We start from the raw sequence: 8,983 nt of genomic DNA, 5'->3' as shown, positions 1-8,983 counted from the left end.
TCAACGAACAAAGTTCGAATCGGATGGACAAAGTAAGTTGTCATTAACAGTTTTTGTATGAAAACACACTTCTAGTGGAACTTCATATCAACGAACAAAGTTCGAATCGGATGGACAAAGTTAGTTGTAATTAACAGTTTTTGTATGAAAACACACTTCTGGTGGAACTTCATATCAACGAACAAAGTTCGAATCGGATGGACAAAGTTAGTTGTAATTAACAGTTTTTGTATGAAAACACACTTCTGGTGGAACTTCATATCAACGAACAAAGTTCGAATCGGATGGACAAAGTTAGTTGTAATTAACAGTTTTTGTATGAAAACACACTTCTGGTGGAACTTCATATCAACGAACAAAGTTCGAATCGGATGGACAAAGTTAGTTGTAATTAACAGTTTTTGTATGAAAACACACTTCTAGTGGAACTTCATATCAACGAACAAAGTTCGAATCGGATGGACAAAGTTAGTTGTAATTAACAGTTTTTGTATGAAAACACACTTCTGGTGGAACTTCAAATCAAAGAACAAAGTTCGAATCGGATGGACAAAGTTAGTTGTAATTAACAGTTTTTGTATGAAAACACACTTCTGGTGGAACTTCATATCAACGAACAAAGTTCGAATCGGATGGACAAAGTTAGTTGTAATTAACAGTTTTTGTATGAAAACACACTTCTGGTGGAACTTCATATCAACGAACAAAGTTCGAATCGGATGGACAAAGTTAGTTGTAATTAACAGTTTTTGTATGAAAACACACTTCTGGTGGAACTTCATATCAACGAACAAAGTTCGAATCGGATGGACAAAGTTAGTTGTAATTAACAGTTTTTGTATGAAAACACACTTCTAGTGGAACTTCATATCAACGAACAAAGTTCGAATCGGATGGACAAAGTTAGTTGTAATTAACAGTTTTTGTATGAAAACACACTTCTGGTGGAACTTCAAATCAAAGAACAAAGTTCGAATCGGATGGACAAAGTTAGTTGTAATTAACAGTTTTTGTATGAAAACACACTTCTGGTGGAACTTCATATCAACGAACAAAGTTCGAATCGGATGGACAAAGTTAGTTGTAATTAACAGTTTTTGTATGAAAACACACTTCTGGTGGAACTTCATATCAACGAACAAAGTTCGAATCGGATGGACAAAGTTAGTTGTAATTAACAGTTTTTGTATGAAAACACACTTCTAGTGGAACTTCATATCAACGAACAAAGTTCGAATCGGATGGACAAAGTTAGTTGTAATTAACAGTTTTTGTATGAAAACACACTTCTGGTGGAACTTCAAATCAAAGAACAAAGTTCGAATCGGATGGACAAAGTAAGTTGTCATTAACAGTTTTTGTATGAAAACACACTTCTAGTGGAACTTCATATCAACGAACAAAGTTCGAATCGGATGGACAAAGTTAGTTGTAATTAACAGTTTTTGTATGAAAACACACTTCTGGTGGAACTTCATATCAACGAACAAAGTTCGAATCGGATGGACAAAGTAAGTTGTAATTAACAGTTTTTGTATGAAAACACACTTCTAGTGGAACTTCATATTAACGAACAAAGTTCGTTTTGGATGGATAAAATTAGTTGTAATTAACAGTTTTTGTATGAAAACACACTTCTGGTGGAACTTCAAATCAAAGAACAAAGTTCGAATCGGATGGACAAAGTTAGTTGTAATTAACAGTTTTTGTATGAAAACACACTTCTGGTGGAACTTCATATCAACGAACAAAGTTCGAATCGGATGGACAAAGTTAGTTGTAATTAACAGTTTTTGTATGAAAACACACTTCTGGTGGAACTTCAAATCAAAGAACAAAGTTCGAATCGGATGGACAAAGTTAGTTGTAATTAACAGTTTTTGTATGAAAACACACTTCTAGTGGAACTTCATATCAACGAACAAAGTTCGAATCGGATGGACAAAGTTAGTTGTAATTAACAGTTTTTGTATGAAAACACACTTCTGGTGGAACTGCAAATCAAAGAACAAAGTTCGAATCGGATGGACAAAGTTAGTTGTAATTAACAGTTTTTGTATGAAAACACACTTCTGGTGGAACTTCAAATCAAAGAACAAAGTTCGAATCGGATGGACAAAGTTAGTTGTAATTAACAGTTTTTGTATGAAAACACACTTCTAGTGGAACTTCATATCAACGAACAAAGTTCGAATCGGATGGACAAAGTTAGTTGTAATTAACAGTTTTTGTATGAAAACACACTTCTGGTGGAACTTCATATTAAAGAACAAAGATCGAATCGGATGGACAAAGTTAGTTGTAATTAACAGTTTTTGTATGAAAACACACTTCTGGTGGAACTTCAAATCAAAGAACAAAGTTCGAATCGGATGGACAAAGTAAGTTGTAATTAACAGTTTTTGTATGAAAACACACTTCTAGTGGAACTTCATATTAACGAACAAAGTTCGTTTTGGATGGACAAAGTTAGTTGTAATTAACAGTTTTTGTATGAAAACACACTTCTGGTGGAACTTCAAATCAAAGAACAAAGTTCGAATCGGATGGACAAAGTTAGTTGTAATTAACAGTTTTTGTATGAAAACACACTTCTGGTGGAACTTCAAATCAAAGAACAAAGTTCGAATCGGATGGACAAAGTGAGTTGTAATTAACAGTTTTTGTATGAAAACACACTTCTGGTGGAACTTCATATCAACGAACAAAGTTCGAATCGGATGGACAAAGTTAGTTGTAATTAACAGTTTTTGTATGAAAACAAACTTCTGGTGGAACTTCAAATCAAAGAACAAAGTTCGAATCGGATGGACAAAGTTAGTTGTAATTAACAGTTTTTGTATGAAAACTCACTTCTGGTGGAACTTCATATGAAAGAACAAAGTTCGAATCGGATGGACAAAGTTAGTTGTAATTAACAGTTTTTGTTTCAAAACTCACTTCTGGTGGAACTTCATATCAAAGAACAAAGTTCGAATCGGATGGACAAAGTTAGTTGTAATTAACAGTTTTTGTATGAAAACTCACTTCTGGTGGAACTTCATATGAAAGAACAAAGTTCGAATCGGATGGACAAAGTTAGTTGTAATTAACAGTTTTTGTTTCAAAACACACTTCTGGTGGAACTTCATATCAAAGAACAAAGATCGAATCGGATGGACAAAGTTAGTTGTAATTAACAGTTTTTTATGAAAACACACTTCTGGTGGAACTTCAAATCAAAGAACAAAGTTCGAATCGGATGGACAAAGTTAGTTGTAATTAACAGTTTTTGTATGAAAACACACTTCTGGTGGAACTTCGTATCAAAGAACAAAGTTCGAATCGGATGGACAAAGTTAGTTGTAATTAACAGTTTTTGTATGAAAACACACTTCTGGTGGAACTTCAAATCAAAGAACAAAGTTCGAATCGGATGGACAAAGTTAGTTGTAATTAACAGTTTTTGTATGAAAACACACTTCTGGTGGAACTTCAAATCAAAGAACAAAGTTCGAATCGGATGGACAAAGTGAGTTGTAATTAACAGTTTTTGTATGAAAACACACTTCTGGTGGAACTTCATATCAACGAACAAAGTTCGAATCGGATGGACAAAGTTAGTTGTAATTAACAGTTTTTGTATGAAAACAAACTTCTGATGGAACTTCAAATCAAAGAACAAAGTTCGAATCGGATGGACAAAGTTAGTTGTAATTAACAGTTTTTGTATGAAAACTCACTTCTGGTGGAACTTCATATGAAAGAACAAAGTTCGAATCGGATGGACAAAGTTAGTTGTAATTAACAGTTTTTGTTTCAAAACTCACTTCTGGTGGAACTTCATATCAAAGAACAAAGTTCGAATCGGATGGACAAAGTTAGTTGTAATTAACAGTTTTTGTATGAAAACACACTTCTGGTGGAACTTCATATCAAAGAACAAAGTTCGAATCGGACGGACAAAGTTAGTTGTAATTAACAGTTTTTGTATGAAAACACACTTCTGGTGGAACTTCATATCAAAGAACAAAGTTCGAATCGGATGGACAAAGTTAGTTGTAATTAACAGTTTTTGTTTCAAAACTCACTTCTGGTGGAACTTCATATCAAAGAACAAAGTTCGAATCGGATGGACAAAGTTAGTTGTAATTAACAGTTTTTGTATGAAAACACACTTCTGGTGGAACTTCATATTAAAGAACAAAGTTCGAATCGGATGGACAAAGTTAGTTGTAATTAACAGTTTTTGTATGAAAACTCACTTCTGGTGGAACTTCATATGAAAGAACAAAGTTCGAATCGGATGGACAAAGTTAGTTGTAATTAACAGTTTTTGTATGAAAACACACTTCTGGTGGAACTTCAAATCAAAGAACAAAGTTCGAATCGGATGGACAAAGTTAGTTGTAATTAACAGTTTTTGTATGAAAACACACTTCTGGTGGAACTTCATATCAAAGAACAAAGTTCGTTTTGGTTGGACAAAGTTAGTTGTAATTAACAGTTTTTGTATGAAAACACACTTCTGGAGGAACTGCAAATCAAAGAACAAAGTTCGAATCGGATGGACAAAGTTAGTTGTAATTAACAGTTTTTGTATGAAAACACACTTCTGGTGGAACTTCAAATCAAAGAACAAAGTTCGAATCGGATGGACAAAGTTAGTTGTAATTAACAGTTTTTGTATGAAAACACACTTCTGGTGGAACTGCAAATCAAAGAACAAAGTTCGAATCGGATGGACAAAGTTAGTTGTAATTAACAGTTTTTGTATGAAAACACACTTCTGGTGGAACTTCAAATCAAAGAACAAAGTTCGAATCGGATGGACAAAGTTAGTTGTAATTAACAGTTTTTGTATGAAAACACACTTCTGGTGGAACTTCATATCAAAGAACAAAGTTCGAATCGGATGGACAAAGTTAGTTGTAATTAACAGTTTTTGTATGAAAACACACTTCTGGTGGAACTTCAAATCAAAGAACAAAGTTCGAATCGGATGGACAAAGTTAGTTGTAATTAACAGTTTTTGTATGAAAACACACTTCTGGTGGAACTTCATATCAACGAACAAAGTTCGAATCGGATGGACAAAGTTAGTTGTAATTAACAGTTTTTGTATGAAAACACACTTCTGGTGGAACTTCAAATCAAAGAACAAAGTTCGAATCGGATGGACAAAGTTAGTTGTAATTAACAGTTTTTGTATGAAAACACACTTCTGGTGGAACTTCATAACAACGAACAAAGTTCGAATCGGATGGACAAAGTTAGTTGTAATTAACAGTTTTTGTATGAAAACACACTTCTGGTGGAACTTCATATCAACGAACAAAGTTCGAATCGGATGGACAAAGTTAGTTGTAATTAACAGTTTTTGTATGAAAACACACTTCTGGTGGAACTTCAAATCAAAGAACAAAGTTCGAATCGGATGGACAAAGTTAGTTGTAATTAACAGTTTTTGTATGAAAACACACTTCTGGTGGAACTTCATTTCAACGAACAAAGTTCGAATCGGATGGACAAAGTTAGTTGTAATTAACAGTTTTTGTATGAAAACACACTTCTGGTGGAACTTCAAATCAAAGAACAAAGTTCGAATCGGAGGGACAAAGTTAGTTGTAATTAACAGTTTTTGTATGAAAACACACTTCTGGTGGAACTTCATATCAACGAACAAAGTTCGAATCGGATGGACAAAGTTAGTTGTAATTAACAGTTTTTGTATGAAAACACACTTCTAGTGGAACTTCATATCAACGAACAAAGTTCGTTTTGGATGGACAAAGTTAGTTGTAATTAACAGTTTTTGTATGAAAACACACTTCTGGTGGAACTTCAAATCAAAGAACAAAGTTCGAATCGGATGGACAAAGTTAGTTGTAATTAACAGTTTTTGTATGAAAACACACTTCTAGTGGAATTTCATATTAACGAACAAAGTTCGTTTTGGATGGACAAAGTTAGTTGTAATTAACAGTTTTTGTATGAAAACACACTTCTGGTGGAACTTCAAATCAAAGAACAAAGTTCGAATCGGATGAACAAAGTAAGTTGTAATTAACAGTTTTTGTATGAAAACACACTTCTGGAGGAACTGCAAATCAAAGAACAAAGTTCGAATCGGATGGACAAAGTTAGTTGTAATTAACAGTTTTTGTATGAAAACACACTTCTGGTGGAACTTCATATCAACGAACAAAGTTCGAATCGGATGGACAAAGTTAGTTGTAATTAACAGTTTTTGTATGAAAACACACTTCTAGTGGAACTTCATATCAACGAACAAAGTTCGAATCGGATGGACAAAGTTAGTTGTAATTAACAGTTTTTGTATGAAAACACACTTCTGGTGGAACTTCATATCAACGAACAAAGTTCGAATCGGATGGACAAAGTTAGTTGTAATTAACAGTTTTTGTATGAAAACACACTTCTAGTGGAACTTCATATCAACGAACAAAGTTCGAATCGGATGGACAAAGTTAGTTGTAATTAACAGTTTTTGTATGAAAACACACTTCTGGTGGAACTTCATATCAAAGAACAAAGATCGAATCGGATGGACAAAGTTAGTTGTAATTAACAGTTTTTGTATGAAAACACACTTCTGGTGGAACTTCAAATCAAAGAACAAAGTTCGAATCGGATGGACAAAGTAAGTTGTAATTAACAGTTTTTGTATGAAAACACACTTCTAGTGGAACTTCATATTAACGAACAAAGTTCGTTTTGGATGGACAAAGTTAGTTGTAATTAACAGTTTTTGTATGAAAACACACTTCTGGTGGAACTTCAAATCAAAGAACAAAGTTCGAATCGGATGGACAAAGTTAGTTGTAATTAACAGTTTTTGTATGAAAACACACTTCTGGTGGAACTTCATATCAACGAACAAAGTTCGAATCGGATGGACAAAGTTAGTTGTAATTAACAGTTTTTGTATGAAAACACACTTCTGGTGGAACTTCATATCAACGAACAAAGTTCGAATCGGATGGACAAAGTTAGTTGTAATTAACAGTTTTTGTATGAAAACACACTTCTAGTGGAACTTCATATCAACGAACAAAGTTTGAATCGGATGGACAAATTTAGTTGTAATTAACAGTTTTTGTATGAAAACACACTTCTAGTGGAATTTCATATTAACGAACAAAGTTCGAATCGGATGGACAAAGTTAGTTGTAATTAACAGTTTTTGTATGAAAACACACTTCTGGTGGAACTTCAAATCAAAGAACAAAGTTCGAATCGGATGGACAAAGTTAGTTGTAATTAACAGTTTTTGTATGAAAACACACTTCTAGTGGAACTTCATATTAACGAACAAAGTTCGAATCGGATGGACAAAGTTAGTTGTAATTAACAGTTTTTGTATGAAAACACACTTCTGGTGGAACTTCATATCAACGAACAAAGTTCGAATCGGATGGACAAAGTAAGTTGTAATTAACAGTTTTTGTATGAAAACACACTTCTAGTGGAACTTCATATTAACGAACAAAGTTCGTTTTGGATGGAAAAAATTAGTTGTAATTAACAGTTTTTGTATGAAAACACACTTCTGGTGGAACTTCAAATCAAAGAACAAAGTTCGAATCGGATGGACAAAGTTAGTTGTAATTAACAGTTTTTGTATGAAAACACACTTCTGGTGGAATTTCATATTAACGAACAAAGTTCGTTTTGGATTAACAAAGTTAGTTGTAATTAACAGTTTTTGTATGAAAACACACTTCTGGTGGAACTTCAAATCAAAGAACAAAGTTCGAATCGGATGGACAAAGTTAGTTGTAATTAACAGTTTTTGTATGAAAACACACTTCTAGTGGAACTTCATATCAACGAACAAAGTTCGAATCGGATGGACAAAGTTAGTTGTAATTAACAGTTTTTGTATGAAAACACACTTCTGGTGGAACTTCAAATCAAAGAACAAAGTTCGAATCGGATGGACAAAGTAAGTTGTCATTAACAGTTTTTGTATGAAAACACACTTCTAGTGGAACTTCATATCAACGAACAAAGTTCGAATCGGATGGACAAAGTTAGTTGTAATTAACAGTTTTTGTATGAAAACACACTTCTGGTGGAACTTCATATCAACGAACAAAGTTCGAATCGGATGGACAAAGTAAGTTGTAATTAACAGTTTTTGTATGAAAACACACTTCTAGTGGAACTTCATATTAACGAACAAAGTTCGTTTTGGATGGAAAAAATTAGTTGTAATTAACAGTTTTTGTATGAAAACACACTTCTGGTGGAACTTCAAATCAAAGAACAAAGTTCGAATCGGATGGACAAAGTTAGTTGTAATTAACAGTTTTTGTATGAAAACACACTTCTGGTGGAACTTCATATCAACGAACAAAGTTCGAATCGGATGGACAAAGTTAGTTGTAATTAACAGTTTTTGTATGAAAACACACTTCTGGTGGAACTTCATATCAACGAACAAAGTTCGAATCGGATGGACAAAGTAAGTTGTAATTAACAGTTTTTGTATGAAAACACACTTCTGGTGGAACTTCATATCAACGAACAAAGTTTGAATCAGATGGACAAATTTAGTTGTAATTAACAGTTTTTGTATGAAAACACACTTCTAGTGGAATTTCATATTAACGAACAAAGTTCGTTTTGGATTAACAAAGTTAGTTGTAATTAACAGTTTTTGTATGAAAACACACTTCTGGTGGAACTTCAAATCAAAGAACAAAGTTCGAATCGGATGGACAAAGTTAGTTGTAATTAACAGTTTTTGTATGAAAACACACTTCTAGTGGAACTTCATATCAACGAACAAAGTTCGAATCGGATGGACAAAGTTAGTTGTAATTAACAGTTTTTGTATGAAAACACACTTCTGGTGCAACTTCATATCAACGAACAAAGTTCGAATCGGATGGACAAAGTTAGTTATAATTAACAGTTTTTGTATGAAAACACACTTCTAGTGGAATTTCATATTAACGAACAAAGTTCGTTTTGG

This window comes from Anopheles moucheti, unplaced genomic scaffold, assembly GCF_943734755.1.
Source record: "Anopheles moucheti unplaced genomic scaffold, idAnoMoucSN_F20_07 putative_Y_1, whole genome shotgun sequence".
Taxonomy (NCBI): Eukaryota; Metazoa; Arthropoda; class Insecta; order Diptera; family Culicidae; genus Anopheles; species Anopheles moucheti.
This window is presented reverse-complemented; position numbering follows the sequence as displayed.